Source organism: Monodelphis domestica, chromosome 3 (genome assembly GCF_027887165.1).
Source record: "Monodelphis domestica isolate mMonDom1 chromosome 3, mMonDom1.pri, whole genome shotgun sequence".
Taxonomy (NCBI): Eukaryota; Metazoa; Chordata; class Mammalia; order Didelphimorphia; family Didelphidae; genus Monodelphis; species Monodelphis domestica.
The window spans coordinates 282,726,081-282,749,392 of NC_077229.1; positions in this window are offsets into that span (position 1 = coordinate 282,726,081).

A 23,312-nucleotide genomic window follows, 5' to 3' on the forward strand; every position below is an offset into this window, starting at 1 on the left:
GGTGAGGTCTCCCTTTTCATTTTGGATACTGTCAATTTGGTTTTTTTCTTTCCTTTTTTAAATTAGGTTGAACAGTATTTTGTCTGTTTCATTTTTTTAAGTAACAGCTTCTAGACTTATTTATTAAATCAATTGTTCTTTGACTTTCAATTTTATTATTTTGTCCTTTCATTTTTAGGATCTCTAATTTAGTCTTCATCTGAGGATTTTTACTTTGTTCAACTTCTAGGTTTTTTAAATTTGCATGTCCTATTCATTGACCTCTGCCCTCTCTAGTTTGCTAATATATGAACTCAAGGATATAAATTTCCCCATGAGTAGTGCTTTGACATCATCCCATATGTTGTGAAAGGATATCTCATCATTGTCATTTTCTTCAATGAAATTATAAATTGCTTCTATGATTTGTTCTTTAACTAATCTGTTTTGGAGAATCATATTGTTAAAATTCCAATTAATTTTTAATTTACCTCTCCATGTACCCTTACTAATTAGTATTTTCATTGCATTGTGTTCTGATAAGGTTGCATTTATTATTTCTGCTCTTTTTTACTTGTTTGCAATGTTTTTATGCCCAAATACAAGGTCAATTTTTGTGAATGTATCATTTGCTGCTGAAAGAAGATAATTCCTTTTTGTCTCTATTTATTTTTCTCCACATATCTACTAATTCGAATTTTCCCAAGATTTCATTACCTCTTTCACAGTTATTATTTAGTTCCATTTATCTAGTTTTGATAGAGGAAGTCTCAGGTCTCCCACTAGTATAGTTTTTCTATCTATTTCATCCTTGAGCTGCACTAGTTACTCCTTTAGAAATTTGAATGGTATGTCATTTGGTGCATATATGTTGAGTACTGATATTTCCTCATTGTCTATACTGCCTTTTATCAGGATGCAATTACCTTCCCTATCTCTTTTAATTAGATTTATTTTTTCTTTGGCTTTGTCAGATACCATGATTGTTATTTGTAAACCTTAAAATTTCCCAGACCCTACTTTATAAGATTGGATTAAGACCATTCCCCATTTGGGCAGTGAACTCTACTTAAAGCAGGAATGTGAGAGTTCTACTTTACCTACTTGGGTCTGCCCTAGGGGAAGATAAAGTTGTAAACTCTTTTCTGAACAATGAAAAGTACTTAAACCCATACTTTTCTTAAGCTAAGTACCTATAAAGGTCAAGCAACTTGTGAATTTACAAGGAACCAAGAACTGGAAAACTTACTCAGAGCTTTCCTGGTGTGAATTACTCAAAAATCCACACCTTCTTAGGTGTGGACTAAGAATGGGCTGTCCTTTAGAAACATCTACAGTGATTGGTAGATGTAAGGACTTAGGGAAGGTGACAGAGAAGATTTTGCCCTTAAAAATAAGAGCTCAGGGAAGAGCTGGGGAGGCATTCTGAAACATTCAGATTGGAGAGACACATTCTGAGGAGACTGATTCTGAAACATTCAGATGGAGGAGGGAGCTGTTGAAAGCAGCTGAGATGCTGCTGGCCTGGTGTCATTAGAAATCCTTACTTAGACAGATCTTATGGTGAGTTATAAAAAACTGACTGATTTCTCCTTTAAGACTCAGGTCTAGGCCATATTGGCTTGAGGCCCTTCCTACTTATTCCTTTCTTACTCTCTCTCTCTTTCTTTGATTACTTATTGTATTGTTAATTAAAATCTCTATAAAACCCAATTGACTTGGGTATTTGAATAATTGGGAATATTTCCCTGGGGACCACCTTATATTTGATTTTAAAACCCAAGACATTGTAGTGAAACATATTTCTGTGGTCAAATTTACTCACCCTGTCTTATATCTATCACAATTTATATATTCCACTATTTTAATCACTACAGTTTAAGACCTCAACCATTTTAAATCTCACATATTCCTGCCTTCTTTTTATCATTTGATGCCCAATATATTTGGCTCCATCCTCTTACTTTCACCCTATGCGTATATACCTTCCTCGTGTGTGTTTCTTGTAGACATCATATGGTAGTGTTTTGGATTCTAATCTACTCTGCTATTCACTTGCGTTTTATGGGTGAGTTCATTCCATTCACATTCAGAATTATGATTACCAGCTGGGTATTTCTCAGCATTTTGATTTCTACTCCTAGTCCTGCCTTTTCTTCTTTCACTATCTCCTTCTAACCCAATGTTTGTTTTTAATCAGCCCCCCTAGTTCCCACTCTTATTTTTCTTCCCTTTCTACCCCCCTCCCTTCTTATTCCCCCTGTTATTTTCTTTGCAGTCCTTATAAATGTACCCCACCCTCTCCATCCCTTTTACTGCTTCCCTCCCCACCAGTCCATTTGTAACCCTTCTACTTTCCTATAGGATACAAATCTATTCTCTGCCCCAATGGATTGGATTGTTCTTCCCTCTTTGGGCCAACTTCAATGCACTTAAGACTTGAGTATTTCCTATCTCCAACCTCTTTACCCTTCCCAGTGTATTTATATTTTCCCCCCTCCCACCATGAGCTTCTTTGTGACATATAAATTTATCCCCATTTGTTTCTTTTCCCATTTCTTTTAGTATTATCCTCTTTTTAGCTCTCATTGTAGATATATATATATATATATATATATACTACACACACGTATTTGTATTTATGCATATATATCTATATACATATTTATGTCTTGTCATTTCATCCTATACATTTTATCACTATTCCCTCTAAGTGAAATTCTTCTAGCTTCCCAGGTGATCATAACAATTTTTAGAGTTACCAATGACCTCTTTCTTTATAGGTATACATATAATTTTAACTTATTGGGACTCTTTATGAAAAAGTTTTTTGTTTCATTTAGTTTTCTTTTTCTTTTTTCCCTCTTTAAATTACCTTTTGATGATTCTCTTGAGTTATGAGCTTGGGTATCAAATTGTCTGTTCAGGCCTGGTCTTTTCTTTACAAATTCTTGGAATTCTTCTATTTTGTTGAATGACCATACTTTCCCCTGTACGAATATAGTCAGTTTTGCTGGGTAGTTGATTCTTGATTGTAGACCTAATTCCCTTGCTCTCTGGAATATCATATTCCATGTCTTTTGGTCCTTCAGAGTTGTGAGATTTAAAATGGTGAAGGTCTTAAACTGTAGTGATTTAAAATGGTGGAAAATATAAATTGTGATAGATATAAGAGAGGGTGAGTAAATTTGACTGCAGAAAATATGTTTCACTACAGTGTCTTGGTTTTTAAATCAAATATAAGGTGGTCGCCAGGGAAATATTCCCAATTATTCAAATACCCAAGTCAACTGGGTTTTATAGAGATTTTAATTAATACAAATGTGAAATTTAAAGAAAGAGAGAAAGAGAGAAAAAGGAAATAAGTATGAAGGGCCTTAAGCCAACATGGCCTAGACCTGAGTCTTAAGAGAGAGAGATCAGTCAGTCAGTCTTTTAACACTCACCACAAGGTCTGCCAAAGCAAGGATTCTAGTGACACCAGCCAGCATCATCTCAGCTGCTTTCACCAGTTCCCTCCTCCATCTGAATGTTTCAGAATCAGTCCTTCTCAAAATGAGTCCTCCTCAATCTGAATGTTTCAGAATGAGTCCTTCCTTAATCTGAATGTTTCAGAATGAGTCCTCCTCAATCTGAATGTTTCAGAATGACTTCCAGCTGTTCTCTGAGCTGTTATTTTTAAGGACAAAATCTCCTATGTCACCTCCCCTAAGTTCTTCCATTTACCAATCATTGTAGATGTTTTCCAAAAGACAGCCTATTTTTAATTCACAACTGAGTAGATTAATTTCTTTAGTAGGTCAGGAAAAAATGCTGCTGTGTTGACTAATTTCATTAAGAGAAAACCTCTGAGTAAGTTTTCACCTTTTAGGTCTAAGTAGTTTACATGTTGCCCCACCTGTATAGGCACTTAGCATCCCATTGTATCAATTCCAAAAATAGGCATGGCTCAAAGAACTCCTTTCCTTTATAAGTATGGTTTTAAAGTACTTTCATTGTTTAGCAAGGAGTTTTCTTCCCTAAAGCATTCTTAAGTAAGTGTGGAATAGAGGTCCTCCCATAGCAAGGAGTTTTCTCCCCTAAAGCAGTCCCAAGTAGGGATGGGGTAGAGATCCTCCCATAGCAAGGGGTTTTCACATTCAAGTAGAGTTATCACTATCTGGCAGGGAATTATTTCAAGTAGGGAATTGGAGGATTCCTCAATGTGGAGTAAAATTTTTAACATTCATAAGTCTGTGAAATCTTAAGGTTTACAGAGTAGATGCAGCCATATTCCGTGTTGTCCTCACTGTGGTTCCATGTTATTTGAATAACTTATTCTTGGCAGCTTGTAATATTATTCCTTGGTCTGATAGTTCTTGAATTTGGCTATGACATTCCTGGGTGTTTTAGGTTGGGGATTAAATACAGGAGATGATCTGTGGAATCTTTCAATCTCCACTTTTCCCTCTTTTTCTAGAATATTGGGACAGTTTTCTTGAATAAATACCTGTAGCATTGTGTCCAGGTTTTTTATTTTGTCATGGCTTTCTGGTATACCAATGATTCTTAAGTTGTCTCTCCTGGAATGATTTTATAAATCTTCTGTTTTGTGAATGAGTTGCTTCATATTTTCCTCAATTTTTTCATTCTTTTGGTTTTGTTTCATAGTGTCCTGCTGCCTTGAGAGGTCACTTGATTCTTGTTGTTGTATTCTGGTTCTTAAAGACTGGATTTCATCCCTGGATTTTTACTCATCCTACTCCTTCTGGTCTGATTTTCTTTGGAGGTCATCTTTCATTCTCTTGATCTCATCTCTCATCTCCTTTGCCTCATCTTTCATCCTCTTTACCTCATCTTTCATCTCCTTTGCCTTATTTTTTGTCTTCTTTGCCTCATCTTTCATCTCATTTGACTTATTTTCAAGCTTGTAGATTTTGGCTTTCAAGTCACTATTTTCTCTTTGCAGATGACTTATCTTAGTTTTTAAGCTTTTTTTCCCAATTGTCTTAATTCTCTCTTAATTGCATTTTTGAAGTGCATTTTGCGTTCTTCCAAAGCCTGTATCCAATTCTCTGGGATTTCTGTTTTATTGCTTGATATTCCCTCCTCCATCTCTGATCCATTTGCTCTTCTTTTTTGCCTGTATTGAAGCTGTCAATTTTAATTTCTTTTTTCTTTTTCTATTGTTTGCTCATATTTACCACTTCTTTGCTCTCTGTATTTGTCTGTGCTCTTGCTCCTGTCATTTTTTTGGTTTTGTGGCTTTCTGTCAGTCTCCCCTCTTGGAGCTTTGTTAGGAGATCTCTCAGTGCAGTCTGTGGAGGAGGAGTGTTGGAGATTGAGCTTCCCTGTCCACTGGAAGCTTTGAATGAATTAAAGTCTAGCAGTCTGTGAGGCAGGGGTGTTGGAACTTGAGCTTCCCTGACCTCTGAAGCCTTTTATTGGGATTAATTTCAGCTGTGTTGCACTGGATGTGCACCGAAGGTAAAACCTCCTGGAAGGCTGGAGCAATATGGAGGGTCTCTGTCTCTGTGACCAGGCCGCCCGCTCTGCACTTTTTCTCCAGCTTCTTCCCCACCATCTGTGTTTGAAGCTCTGAGCCTGGCATAGCCCTGCATATAATGTACTCCCTCCAGACCAGAGCCTTTGCCCACCCAGAGGTTCCCTCTGCCGCCGGAGGCTTAGTGCTCTAGATGGGGGAGTGGTCCTAGGACCTTCTTTCTTCCTTCCCCTTAATCCCGAGTGTTCTCGAATTCTGGCTTTTGGGGGCATGTACCTTTTGATTTGAGTCTAGCAGGAGGGTTCCTTGGCTCTGTCTTTTGTTAGGTTTGATTTTCAGTCCCCTAGGAGCATTTAGTTTGTATTTGGTAAGGAAGGGTTTTCAGAGGTCTGAACTTTTGTTCCCTTTACTCCACCATCTTGACTCTGCTCCTGCTTTCTTTTTATTCACACATTCCTTCTCTAATTTTATCAGGTTTGTCTTTACCAAAATTCACCCAATAAAATTACATCAACTTTCTCATTCCAATGTCTCATTCCATTGTAGTTTCATTAACCATTTTTTTCAGACAAGCATTGCCTCTGATGGCACAGGGACCACATAATTAGACCTTATTGGTGCTTTTGTTCAGTCTATCTTTCCTCATTCTGTTCTTTTTATTAAAATCTATCTTCATTCATTCATTTTATGAGAATTTATAAAGCACATACTCTATTCCAGACATACATATGAGTTCTGGAGATCCTAAAGAGGATCTTTCTAATCCTTCTCTGTTCCCTTTGATGAATCCTCAACCATATAAATCCCTATAATTATACATGGACATCCCACAGGGTTCTGTCCTGGGCCTTTTTCATATGTATATATATATATATATATATATATATATATATATATATAATTTCATTTGATGATCTCTTCATCAGTCATGGATTTAATTACCATCTTTATACTGATAACTCTCAGTCCTACTTATTGTTGCCCTACTTTTCTGCTGACTTCCAATGTCATATCTCCAACTGTCTATCAGACATTTTGATTAGAATATCTGATAGATATCTTAAACTCAACATATCTAAAACCCAATGGACTTTCCCTATTATCTCTGATCTCATCCTACCTTCTCTATTACTATAGAGAATAACACTATCTTCCCACTCCCTCAGGCTCTCCAAATTGGAGCCATCCTGAACCTCTCAATATTTCTCATCCCTATATCCACTGGAGAGACCTGCAGACAGTCAGACAGGCAGACAGAAAGAGAGAGAGAGAGAGAGAGAGAGAGAGAGAGAGAGAGAGAGAGAGAGAGAAACAGACAAACAGAGACAGAAACAGAGAGCAGAGAGACAGGCAGAAGCAAAGACAAATACAAACAGAGAGATAGAAACAGAAAGAGAGTACAAGTAAAGGGATAGTATTTCAAAGACATCTAAAATATAAAGAATTAAGTTATCAGAGGCATAATTAGAAGGACTGGCATTGGCAAGGGGGTGATAGTGTTTATGTGTGGAGAATGACATAAAGGTTATTTGGTAGGCAAAGTTGAAATGTAAAGGATGATCTCATTTTCTATGAAATATGAGATATATAATCCACAAAGAAGGATGAAGGAATGTTATATGTGGCTTAAGGAGAGAAGAAATGACACATGAGAAACCATATAGAGGGTTACAAATGGAAAAATAAAATAAGTGATGTGTGGAGTTGGGGACCTTTTTGCAAGTGCATAAGTGTGTAACAGGTTCAGTCATCATGATTATGTTATGTCCTCTACTTTAAAGGAGGATAGAAGAGATATGGTGAGAGTAACTAGAGCTGAGGTTGAAAAAAGGATAAATATCTTAGAGTTAGAGAGTAAGGGTTTAAGAAAATAGGGCTTAGAATTCCCACATAATCTGTAAGGAAGTTTACCTACTTCATTAGTGACAGTTCATTATAGTATTCTATAAGTATAGTATCCACTAAATAAAGTATCTTGTAGGGTAGGATAAAAGACATCAGAAAGCACGGACAGGTTAAGAAAAGGAGGTAAAACTTTCACATATAGAGGATGAAAGACAATAGATAGAAACTCAAGTTATACAGAAAAGAATGAAGGAAATTTTCCTCTCCTCTTCCTTCCTTCCTCAGCATGCATTGAATGAGAACTCTATGAACTATTTATGGAAACACATAGTACATGAGCCTGGCACAAAATAAGTATTAAATAAATGTTTATTGACTGACCAGAGAGTATTGAACTATATTCTTGAAGGTCATGACTGATGAGATCATTTCTCCATAGAACAATCACTACATTTACCTTTTCTTATTTAAGGGGCCTTAATTAATTACTTAATAAATACATGTTGACTGACTGACTTTCTAACATCTTTATATTGTTTTTTTTTCATTTATAAAGAAAATTTTATGCATGATCCTGACCTGAATACTTTTTTCATGCATAATGTGATATTTTGACAAGCATTTGATGTATAACATCTTCTGAATGTCACTTCTATAATCATGTCAGAGAAAATAAAATTCTATGTATATTTGTATTTAAGTGAGGATATTAGTCAACATCTCAGGACTATGATTTTTAAGTCAAATAGGCTTTCAGTTACTTGGTATATGTACTTTGGGGATTTAGAGTTGGCTATTTTAGTTTATAGTTGTCATATGAATAACTCTGACAGAAGAGAACTCAAGAATTCCTAGGATACATTTTTATAACTTTAGAAATAGCTACTGTGAGAATGCACAAAAAAGGATGTGTTGGAAATTTTGCAAATGTTAGCCAAACTTAGATCATTGCATGGAATTTCATATTGGCAGAAGATTTTTCAAAGTTTAGAAGACGAAATTGTGTTCCTACAAAGAATGGAGAAAGACTGTATAGTCATAAATGTCAACTGATATTTTTTGATATAGCTGGATCTACAATTTCATTGGTGTAAAGTTCTTCCATCAGGGCAATTTCCTCCTTTGATGCAGTTTAGCTTCTCATCTGTAACATATATTGCTAGAGAGTTGTCTAGGAGACCAAGAGTTTAAGTAACTTGTTCATAATCACACAACCTGTATGTAAGAAAGGACTTAATTCTCTCTAGGAGTCACCATACATAAAGCATTTTTTAAACCTTAATGCATTACATAAGTGCTATCTCTGATCATTATTATTGATTTAGAGAAGGTTAGAGTACTACAAAGATTAGTTATATAAAGAGAACAAATTACCATCATTATAATCCCTTGTTTATCATTTATGTGGCAAAACAATTCAGTTCATAATCATAGTGTAGAAACAAATGAAATCAGAGATTATTTTGTTAATCATCTGTTAAATTTGAGTCATATTTATTTTTAGAGTAATTTAAAATGCAGTTTGTATTTTACCATGGAAAAGAGTAAAATATGATATAAAATAGTTTTGCCATTTATTAAAAAATACATTTTAATTTTAAAATGTTGTCAATTATATCTGTCCTTTGCACAGGAAATATTTATCTGTGCAGTTCTGTAATCCAGTATGTGATAATTAATTCTATTTATACTTAATGAGGAATCTATATTATTCTGAATGAGTTTAATCCTGCAAATCTTTTCAAACCATCTAAGCAATAGCAAAAATCATAGGGAATGTGCAGGGCAAAACCATTATGAGGATCCATAAGTAGTGATCATTTGCATATTTAATATTTTTGGGAGATCAATAAAAGCTTACCTGGAAACAATTTGTCTCTTCAAATACTGTACACATAGAAAAGTTTCTGTTATGTAGACATTTATGCCTAGTTTCATGGACAACTTTATTAAAATAATATTGTCATAAACAAAAATAGGTAATGATCCATACAATTTATCTAAAACATGTATAAGCTTCATGAAAGTAATAGCTGTTTCATCTAAACATTATCTTTTACTCAGAGCTCTGCATTTAGTAGATATTCTGTTTGCCATGTAAGTGACAAAGTGGATAGAGAATTAGGCCTGAATTCCAGAGGGCCTGAGTTCAAGTCTGACCTCAGATCCATATTATCTCTTTGATTCAAGGCAAATCACTTAATCACTCTCTGCCTCAGTTTTCTCAATTACAAAAAGGGAATAATAAAAGCACCTCTCTTGCAGGGTTGTTGTGTGGATCAAATAATATAATAATTATAAAGTACATAGCCCAGTTCCTGAAACATATTAAGTGCTATATAAATATAAGCTATTATTCACTATTTTTACTATATGGTTGTTGAATTGAATTGAAATAGATTATTTGTGTTAGGTATCCTTCTCCATCTTTTTTGACTTATCCACTTTTGGAAATCAAGACTTAACAGGGCAGCTTGGTTCATTGGCACCAAGATTTGTTTATTTCTCATCTTATCTTCCTAATTTGTTTTATTTATTATCTCCTTCAATGTTTGTTGAAGTGGAAACAATCTCTTTAATACTGTCACTAGGGCTCCCCTTTGAAATTCCTGATTGTCTAATTCTTTCCTGTAACCTTCCCTAGAGATTAGATAAGTTTAGATTTATTTAAAAGACTTCTTAGTATTAAATAGGAAAATTAAAGTATTACAAATCCCAAAACTACTTACATGTCAAATTAGAGATAATAGCCATCTTAATATTAATAAGTTTCCACAGGACTAAGCTAGGTGGCTCAGTGGGTAGAGAGCCAGGATTGGCATTGGACGGAATTGTGTTTAAATCTAAGCTTGGACATTTCCTATCTCTGTGATCCTGAACAAGTCTCTTAATCCTGTTTGCTCAATCTTTGCCCTCATGTTTTAGAGTTCTTATTAAGACAGAAGATAAGAGTTAAAAAATAAGTTGACACAGGCTTCCTGGATCAGTAAGCTGCTAACTACTAAGGATTTGGGTCTGATTGACAATGTATACACTTACTTCAAAGAAAATACCTTTGGTTTCCAATATCTAACTCAACAATGAACCTTCATTCTTCTTGTTCTTAGCTGGTAGCCCTGTGATTTTTAAATCTCCATCTTGCTGGGTCTAGCACCCAAAATTGTGCACACCCACACTACCCGGGCATGTGCTAGTCAATGGCAAATCAGAAATAACTAACTGCCCACCTGGGCTGTCCCAAGCCAAGCTTGAGCCACCATTGGCACTTGTGAGGCACAGGAAGTGAGGTAGAGAACAGCCTCTGGAGTTCGCTCACTTTCTGTGGACAGGGCTAGGAGCCAGATCATTCTAGGAGCTGGAGCAGGAGGCTCGCAGACAGCTTTCCTTCAGATCGGTCACATGAGTCAAGGGACTGATTCTCTTCTCTACCTTGGCCTTCCAGGCTTAAACTCCCTCTGGCTCTGCCAAAGGTTGATTTAACCTTTTCGCCCTATTTCCTTCTTTCCGTCTCCTTCTTTCTTACTACTGTTGTGATTAAATCACCATAAACTCCATTTTGACCTGAGTGTTTCATTTTAGGAATTTTATAAGTAAATTCCTTGGCAACCTTAAATTAATATTATATAAATCTTTAAAAGTGATTTTAATATCCCAGCCCCAAGACTATTCTATCAAATTTTGCTTTGTGCTTTTAGATACTAATGAACTAACCTTTTCAATGAACCATGGTTTCATACTTCCAAAACACAAACACTCACATGTACACGCACATATGCACATATGTATATCTACACACATAACTCTGTGGGGATATTCATCATCATACATACAGCTTTATTGTTACATACAGTGGGAAATACAGACATGTTGACATACCATCTGTAGGATTATAATGTTTCAAATATTGGGAATCATTTGATTCAATTGTATGAGCAGAAAAAGAAGATTATTTCTTCAGAAAGTCTTGTCCTTCATACAATTATCTATGTGCAAATAAAAAAGTCATTAGTGGAAATTTTCCTACCCTTATCTATCCCTTTAATTTCCTATCTCTTCTTTCCAAGGTAAAAAACAAACAAAAAAAATTTTTTAAAGGAATCTTGCCAATGACATTGTGCTGGTATGCGAAAAGAATATCTAGCTCTTCCATAGAACCATTTAAAGAGTGATATCCTAAAGTTAATGCACTTCTTTACTTATTTAGGCTTTATAAGCTTTTGTGTTGGCTAGAAATTTAGCATAGATATGAGGGCAGGTAATGGACGATAGTTTGGAATCACTCACTGAATTACACAACATATTCAATCACCATCAGTCAATACATATTCATTAAATATTGCATTAAGTGCTAGAAATACAAAGAAAGGTAAAAGAAAGTTCCAGTCCTCAAAAAGTTTGAAATGAGGAATATAACATTCAGAAAGAAGCTTTGAAGAAATTGAAAAGCAAGTGAGAGGGGTAGAAGGGGCATGATGAAATTTGGCAATGAGGTAGAGAATTAAGTATCAGAAATATTTTCTCATCCCTTTCCCTAAAGTGTAGTGAGGGCTGTTCCATGAATGTAGAATAAGAGATGTCATTGTATGGCTCAAAAGGAGGCAGAATAGAAATCTCCAGTTTCATCTCTCCCTATCCTTCTCTTTAATTCCTACCAGAAGGCTTTAATTCCTTCAAAAAGAGGAAATAGGAGGTCGTAGCCAGAATCTTAGATACTTTTTGTTCTCCTAAGAGACAGTTGGTAGCTTGCTAAAAATATATGTCTGCTTCCTTTAAATTAATTGGTGTAGGGGATATAATTTTCAGGTTCAAAACAACTTTTGATTACTATTAATTAATAGAAGAAGGAAAACCTTGAGTTTTCTATCCAAGATATCACTTCCTTCCCACCAAATGCCAGTTCCACAATAACCACACATAACAGATAGCAAAGAAATTCGTTTATCTAAATTAGTAGCAAAAGAGAGCCAGACCTGCAGTTGGTTATCTTTGTGATTTCAAATCTGACCAAAGTTACTAGCTGTGAGAACCTGAGAAAGTCACTTAATATTATTTGTTTCAATTGTCTCATTTGTAAAATGAGTCAGAGAAGAAAAATGGCAAACCACATTGGTTTCTTGGTAATGGGATAATGAAGAGTCAGACAAGACTGAAAAATGACTGAAATATCAGACAACAGATGGAAAAAAGCTTTCACATTGGGAGTTGAGAGAGAGAGAGAGAGAGAGAGAGAGAGAGAGAGTTTCAGAGCATCCTAGATCTTATCCACAGAGTTTTCTGAATTTCCTAGTGTATCAAGGTGGGAGAGACATGATGAGGAATGCCAGCTCCTCTTATTTTGGATTCTTCACAGAGTCTTTTCCTTCAGAAATCTGAAGTGGAATTGACATCTTCCATCTCTGTCAAAGCTAAAATCTAGAAGTATCTGAAGATGCTTGAGATGGTCAAAGAAACTCTCTGATTTATTCCTGCTTTTCTTAAACTCTAGTGCACTCCTTCAGTTGTTCATTAATGGTGGAGATCCCCACCAATGATGAAATAGTCCCATACCAGTGGACTTTGAGACTAGACTTGAAGATAATCTGAAACTACTTCTATGGTATTTGCCTCTGTAGTCAGAGGGGAAGGGCTCCAAGGGATAAGATGACATAGAGTAGTTGTATAATCTTTCATAAAGATAAGTTTCTGCAGACAATGATGAAGGTAAGGTAAACAATAGATGGTACTAACTTCCTCTGTGCTAGGACTGTCCCCATGATGAGATGCTATAAATACACTGAACTTTGGTACCAAGTTCAAAAAAACCCAAAATGAAACAACACACACACACACACACACACACACACACACCACCACCACCACCACCACCACCACCAACACTAGCACCAACATCAGAACCACCACCATTATCATTATTATTTGTTTATATAGTATTTAGACATTATCTTGCAAATGTTTTTTTCTTTTACTTTAAGGAAATAACTGTATTTAAAAAGTATGAGTAACACTATATCTATCCTGTTTTATTTAAGAAACTTATGTCAAAGTTTCCCTTAAAGAAGAAAAGCTCGAATGGAAGAATGTGAGGAATCAGACATTGCATTCATGAACCCATGCTGGTAACAAGGTATCACCATAGTGAAAATTTTGAACAGAATAACGTAGAATAAGTCTCCATGCTGTTTTATCAGTAGGGTTCTGAAGATGAACTGTCATGAACACTTGACCTGAAATTCTGGGAAAAATAAACCAAAAACCCCACCAAAAATTATTAGCATATACAAGTAGATGTCTTTGAAGGCAGACTGAATTGGGAGTTAGAAGTTCTGAGTCCTAGTGGCAGTTATATTATTATATATATAAACCATATGCATATCATAGAAAGACCTGACAGATTCTGAATACCAATTAAAACATATCATTCCTCACTTTTTATCTAGTGTAGGCAATATGTGTCTTCTTTTAAAAAATGATGAACATTGAAATATATATTTTATGATAACATATAATCAGTCCATATCAAATTATCTACTGTCTTGAAGAAGTAAGAAGGATGAGAAGGGGAAGAGAATATGAATTTCAAAATGTCAGAAAATTGATTATTGACAATTGTAATGGCATGTAATCTGAAAAAAAACCCAACAAAATGTCCCCAAAATATTCTATGAACTATATTCTATACTAGAACTATATTCTATACTAGAACTATATTCTATTGCACAGATTGAGAAAAAAATTGTTGTTAAGATGAGAATGATAGTAATGTGATGATGATGATGATGATGATGTGAACTAGAGGAAATCATTTAGTCCGTAAGTCTTTTCTGCCTTCTAAAAAGGTAAGTAATGTCTATTTCACTGGCATCAAACTTTGTAATCCTTGTGAACCAATGTATAAACAACATAACAATGCAATGTAAATTTAGATTATTATTAATTTTAGGAGTGTTTTTTCTTATCTAAATATGTCTGGATTTGAAATTAGAAGTCTGAAATTTGAATAAATGTTTTACAATTTAATGCTTTTTTTGACTTTGGAACATCCTTAGACTTTTCTTAGCCTGACTTTACACTTCTGTAAAATGTGAATAATATTTTCTCTACTTACCTATTAGGGATGCTTTGCGATTGAGAAACAAGCAAACAAATAGTTTCTTTAGAAACTCTAAAGCATTACAACAATACATCTTACTATTATAATTGTTGATGGTATTTACATCATCATCATCTTCATCTTTGCTATCTCCTCACTGAAAATCAGCTCTAAGTACTCATCTTTGACTAAAAGTAACCTTGATGTCTTGAATGTTCTTCTAGTAGAGCATAAGCTTTGGCAGATGCTACAAAGTTGGAAAAAACTTGTAAGGTAGGAAATTATAGTATTGTCCCAGTGGCAAATAGTGTTTCTTTTATATCTGGAAAAAAAAATTTCCAGACCTTCTAGAGGCACCTAAGTTTCTCCTCAGCTACACTGAGTTTTAAATTGAAAAGTCTTCCAAACAAAAACAACCTTTTTATTGAAATGCCATTGTTTTATTTTGCTTTCATAGGGTTATAAATAGCTATTTGAACAAAAAACCCACAACATTCAGAAGTCATAGGTCATAAGATTCTAGAAAAAAAAAACATGGTTATTTGTATCATATTAAGTCATAAAATAATCTACAATATGTATATTTCACTTGTTTTTACATTCTTACTATTTTAGAAATAATTTGGGATGAAATTATAATATGCACATATTCAAAGTACTTTTCTTGACTTACATATGTGAAGATATTTGTGTGGTGATTTGGATGCCAATATACTCCACTATTTTTGTTATGATGGGATGGGAGAATCTTATAGTTATAATTTTAGTTACCTGCTCAGATCTTTTAATTTTTAAATTAAGGTACTGTCATCATTTCTCATTATATGAACACTTACAACTCAGCCTTTTTCACAGTTTCAGGAGTTCTCATATTCAATCAGTTACAAAAAACAAATTTGTTCCCAAATCCCAAGACTCTAGTCATTGGGTGTCTATCAAGTTAGGATGATCCATGCCATCAAAGCACTTGGAAGAATTCATGCTAATGAACTTGCACTTTTTGATGTTTTAGAAGAACTCAAATGGGAAATTAAGCCTTTGCAACATGGAGCCTTATTTGTCCTGACTCCTAAAATTATGGCAGATAAAGATTACTGTTTCACTGCCAGTTCTCAGATTGTGGCAGTCACTGCAGGAATCTGCCAGCATGAAAGAGAGAGTCACATCAATCTGGAAGTCTGTGAATTTCTTATTTTAAATTTTCCCTAGATTATAAAGTATAACAGACAATACTAGAAATGTGAGTGGCAATTCAGTGGATAGCCTGACCTATGTTACCTAGAAACAGAGTATGGAACTTTTGACAATTTAGCTATGTATAGAAAGGATTGTCACCAATTGGCTTACTCCTCTGTGGTGAATTATTTGTTTGTACATAACTGCATATGTGTGTGCTTATCTATTTGGCTTTATTTTGTTTAATTTTAAGGGTTTTATTAGCAAATAAACACTAATAAAAGGAAAAAAGATATATAGAAAGAACACTGAAGTCAGTATTCTGAAAGAAATGAAACTGATCACAAACAGGTGGGGTTACTTTTATATTTTTCTGGAGAAAGTTATGTTGGGCTCTTTGACATTTAGGAAATATGGATTACTATGTCTAATTGTTTCTTGTTCTGGTCCCCCCTCCACTGTCATGCCCCTTTCTAGTCAGTATATTAAATTTATAAATAACTAATATAAATAGCAAGAGCAGGAAGTAAGATTTTGAAGGAGAATGTAAAATTCATGTACAAGGTCTCCCAAAGATCAAAGGAATATAATTAATGAATTGTATCACATTTTCACCAAAAATCACCTCCTGGTAATATGTGCTGAATCAGAGTAAGTCAGGGTCTTCTGGTCTCATCATATATAAATTTCAGACAATTACAGCTATCCCCAGGAAGACCAGTAGAACACCAAATGGTGCTGACAGTTTTGAGATGATGTGGATAGGTTAATGAACTAACCCCAATGTGACACAGATAAGAGTTATTCTATTCCCCTAAAAGACTTCTAAAAAGGAGACCTCTAACTCCTGCCCCCAAACATGCTTCTAGCCACTTTGAGTCCATACTGCCAAGAGTTCCCTACACTAATCTATGTTAATAAGACTAACTTTCTGTGCTTCTCCCCTTCTCTCCCCTTTTCTTTACACTGCCTGCCTTCCTTCTCCATGTAATCCCTTAACCTTACACCATTTATCTCTATATGCCTTTTTACTGCTTGTCTCTCTACCTTCTGTGCAGTTTGCCCTGTATCTTCTATGCCTTGCTAAAGTGTGAATGCAGCTTCAATTTTCAGTGCCATTTTAGTCTTTTCTGGTAAGTACCCAAAGTACTAAGCATACTTGTACCATTTGGTAATTAGGTTAACTAATTATCAATTCAATTATTATATCTTTGATCAAAATATAATCACAAAAATACAGGGAATAGATATTTTGGGGAAAGGGAAACACATGACCACAGGGGCATGCCCATTCCTTTGTTTTCTCTCTTCATCATTTCATGTTGCTTAACTGCTCAAATGACTTGAATAAGATGTAAATCGCCATCTATTTCTTTTCTGCATATGAATAGAATCACCACCCTTTCTCCTTCTACTGAATCCTAATCTGTTATAAACATAAAGTTCATCTGCATGAACTCTATGACCCAAAGACCTTCAACACTTCTAACTAATTTATTAGATTAGTTGAAATATTCTTAGGTCTTAGCATAAAGCCCACCACTAGTCTCTTAGGACTCCTGGGTCTTCCAATATGCCCTTTAATTGCCCTATCTTTTACATCTTATTTTCTCCCAGTTCTCATCTGGACACACACACACACACACACACACACACACACATGTATATTAGGGGCATCTAGGTGACTCAGTGCATTGAGAACCAAGTCTAGAGACAGGAGACTGGATTTAAATCTGGTCTCAGACACTTCATAAATGTGTGACCATGGACAAGTTATTTAACTCCCTTTGCCTACCCTTGCCACTATTTTGTCTTGGAATCAATACACACTATTGCTTTTAATATGGAAGATAAGAGTTTTAAAAATATATGTATTTGTAACCCAGGCACTTAAGACAGTGATTAGTACATAGGAAGCAGTCTTTTTTTTCTTTACCAAATACTTTCATGAATACACAATTTCAACAATACTTATACTTTCCAATGCTGAACATTCAACTTCTGAATGTCTTGTCAACATATGTGATTCCTTCCATAAATTCTCCATCATGGGCCCATTTGATGTTCTTGGACTTTTTCTCACAATGTCATGACCTTATATAAATGTTCTAATAGACACAGATTGCTTATCTATTATATTTTACTATAACTGACCCACCTTCTCTTCTAGTTATATTGATGTTATATTTGATATTAGGGTTATATAATATTCTGGAGGTCTTACTCTCATTCTGATACCTGAGAAATACTAGACAGTATACATTATTTTTTTGTAAATACTCTCAAAATTTCATCATCTTCACAATGAACCTTCAGACTAGCTACTTTTACTCAGTTTATTTTCCTTAGTGACATTTCTTTTTTTCCCAACATTAGAAATCAAATGGCATCAGTTGTTTTAAAATTTATGGAGGAAATAATTTATAATAAAAGTATTGGGAGATTATTTTCCTTTTTTTGCTCATTTACGTGACTTCTCATGCAATACAAACTCTTTTATTTTAAATGTTTTTTATGATTAAAGCAGTCTTTCTGCTATTTCATACTATTTGATTTTGTTTTATTTTATAAAGTCCTTACCTTCCACCTTAGAATCAAAACTATTTATTGGCAACGATGTAGAAGAGTGGTAAGGGCTAGGTATTGGGGGTTAAGTGGCTTTCCCAGGATCACACATCTAGGAAGTGTCTGAGGCCACATTTGAACCTAGGACCTCCCATCTTTATCCATCTGAGGCTCTCAATCCAATGAGATATCCAGTTGCCCATTCATATTATTTTATTATTTTTTATTTTTTTAATTTATTATTTTTTATTTTTATTTGGTTATTTCCAAACATTATTCATTGGAAACAAAGATCATTTTCTTTTCTTTCCTCCCCCTCTCCTACCACCTCTCCCACAGCCAACGGGCAATTCCAATGGGTATCATATTTGTTCTTGATTCAAACATTTCCATGTTGTTGGTATTTGCATTAGAGTGTTCATTTAGAGTCTCTCCTCAGTCATATCCCATCCACCCCTGTAGTCAAGCAGTTGCTTTTCATCGGTGTTTTTACTCCTACAGTTTATCTTCTGCTTGTGGATAATGTTTTTTAGATCCCTGCAGATTGTTCAGGGACACTGCATTACCACTAATGGAGAAGTCCATTACCTTTGATTGTACCACAATGTATCAGTCTCTGTGTACAATGTTCACCTGGTTCTGCTTCTCTCACTCTGCATCACTTCCTGGAGGTTGTTCCAGTCTCCATGGAATTCCTCCACTTTATTATTCCTTTTTGCATAATAGTATTCCAGCACCAACATATACCACAATTTGTTCAGCCATTCCCCAATTGAAGGGCATCCCCTCATTTTCCAATTTTTGGCCACCACAAAGATGGCAGCTATGAATATTCTTGTACAAGTCTTTTTCCTTATTATCTCTTTGGGGTACAAGCCCAGTAGTGCTATGGCTGGATCAAAGGGCAGACAGTCTTTTATCACCCTTTGGGCATAGTTCCAAATTGTCCTCCAGAATGGTTGGATTAATTCACAACTCCACCAGCAATGAGTTAGTGTGCCTACTTTGCCACATCCCCTCCAGCATTCATTACTTTCCATAGCTGTTATGTTAGCCAATCTGTTAGGTGTGAGGTGATACCTCAGAATTGTTTTGATTTGCATCTCTGTGATTATAAGAGATGTAGAGCACTTTTTCATGTGCTTATTAATAGTTTTGATTTCTTTGGCTGAGAACTGCCTGTTCACGTCCCTTGCCCATTTATCAATTGGAGAATGGCTTGATTTTTTTTCAATTGATTTTGTTCTTTGTAAATATGAGTAATTAAAATTTTGTCAGAGGTTTTTATGAAGATTGTTTCCCAATTTGTTGATACCCTTCTGATTTTAGTTTCATTGGTTTTCTTTGTACAAAAACTTTTTAATTTGATGTAGTCAAAATTATTTATTTTACATTTTGTGACTCTTTCTATGTCTTGCTTGGTTTTAAAACCTTTCCCTTCCCAAAGGTCTAACAGGTATACTATTCTGTGTTCACCTAATTTACTTATAGTTTCCTTCTTTATGTTCAAGTCATTCACCCATTCTGAATTTATCTTGGGGTAGGGTGTGAGGTGTTCATCCAAACCTAATCTCTCCCACACTGTCTTCCAATTTTCCCAGCAGTTTTTATCAAATAATGGATTTTTGTCACAAAAGCTAGGGTCTTTGGGTTTGTCATAAACTGTCTTGCTAAGATCATTTACACCAAGTCTATTCCATTGATCCTCCTTTCTGTCTCTTAGCCAGTACCAAATTGTTTTGATAACCACTGCTTTATAGTATAGTTTGAAATCTGTGACTGCAAGTCTTCCTTCCTTTGCATGTTTTTTTTTTTCATGATTTCCCTGGATATCCTTGATCTTTTGTTCTTCCAAATGAACTTAGTTATGTTTTTTTCTAATTCAGTAAAGAAGTATTTTGGAAGTTCAATGGGTATGGCACTAAATAAGTAAATCAATTTGGGTAGGATTGTCATTTTTATTATGTTATCTTGTCCCAACCATGAGCAATCAATGTTTTTCCAATTGTTTAGATCTAGTTTTAGCTGTGTGGAAAGTGTTTTGTAGTTGTGTTCATAATAGTTCCTGTGTTTGTCTCAGCAGATAGATTCCTAAGTATTTTATATTGTCTAGGGTGATTTTGATTGGTATTTCACTCTCTAATGCTTGCTGCTGAAATGGGTTAGAGATATATATAAATGCTGATGACTTATGCGGGTTTATTTTGTATCCTGCAACTTTGCTAAAGTTGTTGATTATTTTGAGTAACTTTTTGTTTGATTCTCTAGGATTCCTTAAGTAAACCATCGTATCATCTGCAAAGAGTGATAGCTTGGTCTCCTCATTGCCTATTTTAATACCTTCAATTTCTTTTTCTTCTCTAATTGCTACTGCTAGTATTTCTAGTACAATGTTAAATAATAGAGGTGATAATGGGAATCCCTGTTTTACTCTCGATCTTATTGGAAAGGCTTCTAGTTTATCCCCTTTGCAGATGATGTTTGCTGATGGTTTTAGATATATACTGTTTATTATTTTTAGGAAAGGCCCTTCTATTCCTATACTTTCTAGTGTTTTCAATAGGAATGGGTGTTGTATTTTATCAAAGGCTTTTTCTGCATCTATTGAGATAATCATGTGATTTTTGCCAGTTTGCTTGTTAATATGGTCAATTATGTGGATGGTTTTCCTAATATTGAACCATCCTTGCAATTCCTGGTATGAATCCTGCCTGGTCATAGTGGATGACCTTTTTGATGACTTGCTGGAGTCTTTTTGCTAGTATCCTATTTAGGATTTTTGCGTCTATATTCATTAGGGAGATTGGTCTATAGTTTTCTTTCTCTGTTTTTGACCTGCCTGGCTTTGGGATCAGTACCATGTTTGTGTTGTAGAATGAATTTGGTAGAACTCCTTCTTGGCCTATTCTGTCAAATAGTTTGTTTAATAATGGGATTAGTTGTTCTTTGAATGTTTGATAGAATTCATTTGTGAATCCATCTGGACCTGGGGATTTTTTCTTAGGGAGTTCTTTGATGGCTTGTTTAATTTATTTTTCTGAATGGGGTTGTTAAGGTAATTTATTTCTTCCTCTTTTAGTCTAGGCAATTTATATTTTTGTAGGTATTCATCCATATCACCTAGATTGCCATATTTGTTGCCATATAATTGGGCATAGTAGTTTTTAATGATTGCCTTAATTTCCTCTACATTAGAGGTGAGGTCTCCTTTTTCATCTTGGATACTGTCAATTTGGTTTATTTCTTTCCGTTTTTTAATTAGACTGACTAGTACTTTGTCTATTTTATTTGTTTTTTCAAAGTACCAGCTTCTAGTCTTATTTATGAAATCAATACTTCTTTGACTTTCAATTTTATTAATTTCTCCTTTGAGTTTTAGGATCTCTAATTTAGTCTTCATCTGAGGATTTTAAATTTGTTCACTTTCTAATTTTTTAATTTGCATGCCCAATTCATTAACCTCTGCCCTTCTTAATTTGTTAATATGTGAACTCAATGATATAAATTTCCCCCTGAGTACTACTTTGGCTGCATCCCATAGGTTTTGAAAGGATGTCTCATCATTGTCATTTTCTTCAATGAAATTATTGTTTCTATGATTTATTCTTTAACTAACTGGTTTTGGAGAATGGTATTGTTTAATTTCCAATTAATTTTTGATTTACCTCTCCATGTTCCCTTATTAATTATTATTTTCATTGCATTGTGATCTGAGAAAGTTGCATTTATTATTTCTGTTCTCTTGCACTTGTTTGCAATGTTTTTATGCCCTAATACATGCTCAATTTTTGTAAATATACCACGTGCTACAGAAAAGAGGGTATATTCCTTTTTGTCCCTATTTATTTTTCTCCACATGTCTAACTCTAATTTTTCTAAGATTTCATTCACTTCTCTTACCTCTTTCTTATTTATTTTTTGGTTTGATTCATCTAGTTCAGATAGAGGAAGGTTCAGATCTCCCACTAGTATAGTTTTTCTATCTATTTCGTCTTTGAGTTCCTCTAGTTTCTCCTTTAGAAATTTTGATGCTATGCCATTTGTTGCATACATGTTGAGTACAGATATTTCCTCACTGTCTATACTGCCTTTTATCAGGATGTAATTACCTTCCCTATCTCTTTTAACTAGATTTATTTTTACTTTGGCTTCGTCGGATATCATGATTGCGACTCCTGCCTTCTTTTTGTCAGTTGATGCCCAATATATTTGGCTCCATCCTCTTACTTTCACCCTATGTGTATCTACCTTTCTCATATGTGTTTCTTGTAGACCGCATATGGTAGGGTTTTGGACTCTAATCGACTCTGCTATTCGCTTGCATTTTATGGATGAGTTCATTCCATTCACATTCAGAGTTATGATTACTAGCTGTGTATTCCCCAGCATTTTGATTTCTGCTCCTTTACCTGCCTTTTCTTCTTTCACTATTTCCTTCTACACCAATGTTTGCTTTTGAACAGTCCCCCTTGTTCCCAGCCTTATTTTACTTCCCTTTCTACCCACCTCCCTATTTATCCCCCCTTATTTTCCCTGTAGTCTTTCTAAAATTAATCCCCCGCTCCCTCCCTCTATTGTACTGCTTCCCTTCCCACCAGACCATTTGTTACCCTTCTACTCCCCTATAGGGTGCAAATCTATTCTCTTCCCCCAATGGATTGGATTGTTTTTCCCTCTTTGAGTCACTTTTAAAGCACCTAAAAGTTGAGTATTTCCTGTCTCTGACCTCTTTACCCTTCCAGTGTATTGATGTTCTCCCCCCCTCCCACTATGAGCTTCTTTATGACATATAAATTTACCCCCACTTGTTTCTTTTCCCATTTCTTTTAATATGAACCTATTTTAAGCTCTAGTTATTTATATACATATGCATACTCATGCATATGTATTTTTGCATCCATATATCTATATACCTATTTATGTCTTGTCCTTTCATCCTGTAGAGTTTGTTGCTGTTCCCTCTAAGTATACTTCTTTTTGCTTCCCAGCTAATAACAACAGTTTTTAAGAGTTACCAATGAACTCTTTTCTTATAGGGATACATATCATTTTAACTTATTGAGTCTCTTAAAAAATTGTTTTTGTTTTTCTTTTTTCCCCTCTTTTTTAATTACCTTTTGATGATTCTCTTGAGTTCTGTGCTTGGACATCAAATTTTTTGTTCAGGTCTGGTCT